A 1,828-nucleotide genomic window follows, 5' to 3' on the forward strand; every position below is an offset into this window, starting at 1 on the left:
TACCTTAGCTAAGAAGATCCAGACTCCAAACACCTCTCCCGATTTTTTCCCAGCTTGATATGAGGCAACAATAATTTAAATAAATCCTCACACAAAATCAAGTATATGATATTTCTATTAAACCGTGATATTGTTCTATACGTTAAGAATTAGGTTAAACATAAAATTACCAAAAGAGTTTTTAATAATATAAAAAAGTAATTACCTAATTTATTTATTTAGTTTAGAATTGTTCGCCGTTTCAAGGTAGAGTTCGCTTTCTGAAGTTAATTTATTACATTTAATAGAATTTTTGTTTATAACTGTTCACTCGCTCCTGTATCTAATAACAATGTAGTAGTTGGGTCATTTATTTTTCCTTGTATTTCTATTTTAATTTTTTCTTTATTATTATCATAATAAGTAAAAATAGTATCGTTTGTATTTGTATTTTTGACGATATTCAAAGGTATGTTGCAGGTAATGTATTGGTGTTCCTGTGCAGACCCAGTTATCTGCGGAACTATTAGTTTTTTTTGTACATAGGTATTACAGTTTCTTTTTATGTGTCCCGGAATTCCACACTGAAAACATATCGGTGGCCCTTGTTGATTTCCATAAGTATAATTAGTATGGGGTATTGTTCCCTGATTACTTTGTATTTGTGTGTTGGCTAATTGGTTATTATTTGTATTATTATAATTATAATTTTGATAAAATTTTGGTCTAGGAAATTGGGTGTTTGTCATCTGATTATTATGTGTAGGATAGTTGTGATTCGGATAAAAGTTTGGTCTTGGATTATTTTGATAATATTGATTTGGATTATTAAATATAGGTGTTTGGTATTGTTGATTTCTATTATAAAAACTGAATCCATTGTTATAGCTAGTTTGCCCTGCGTTCTGATAATTGTTGTTATTATTGGGGATGTTATTTTGAGTTTGTCCAATTTTAATTTGACTTATATGACTTTTTATAACCTCCATTTCGCTAGTCAATTTCTCTACTTCTCCATTTACCCTGTCCTTCGATCTCAATAGATTTGTTACTTCTAGTTTCTCTAGAGTTTTTTTAATGTTTGCGATCGATGTATTATCTGCTAACCTTATTAACTGAAAAGTTTCTTTGGGTACTCCTTTTAAAATGTGTTCACATATATCTTCTTCGGTCATATTCTTGTTTATTTTATAACATATTCCTACTATTTTAATTATAAATTTTTTATATGTTTCTCCTTTTTCTAGTTTCAGATTTTCCAATTTTGCCATTAGTATAAGTGTTTATTTCCAACTAATGTAAATTCTGTTATTAATTCACTTTTGACTTCGTTCCATGTTATATTTTCGTTTTTTGATTTTAGTTGTTCAAAAAAATCTTCTGCTGAGTCTTTAAGATATAGTTGTAGAATAATAACTTTGTCTTTGTCTTTCCATTCGTTCACGACAGCTATTAGTTCAAATTTTTTTATGAATTTATCTATATCTTCGTTTTCTTTTCCTGAGAAAACATCGGGTTTATGGTTAAACGCCATTTTTATACTGTGTTTATTTTTTAACGTTTTTTCTGAAATTTCTACAATATTATTACTAGTGTTGATCTGTTCACCCGAAACATTTAAATTATCCTTTGTTAAATCTGTTTCATTTAAGCTATCCTCAACGTCTTCGTCGTTCCTAAAACTTTTTAATGCTAATTTTGCAAGATTGCTGAATTCACTAATTAACACTGAAATGTCACTATGTATATTACAAAAATTTAAGAAACCCATTATTTCCGGTTTATTTAATATATGTATGCACGCTACTGTTCGCTGGGAAATTATTAACTCAAATTTATTTTGTGCTAG

This window comes from Acyrthosiphon pisum, chromosome A1, assembly GCF_005508785.2.
Source record: "Acyrthosiphon pisum isolate AL4f chromosome A1, pea_aphid_22Mar2018_4r6ur, whole genome shotgun sequence".
NCBI lineage: Eukaryota > Metazoa > Arthropoda > Insecta > Hemiptera > Aphididae > Acyrthosiphon > Acyrthosiphon pisum.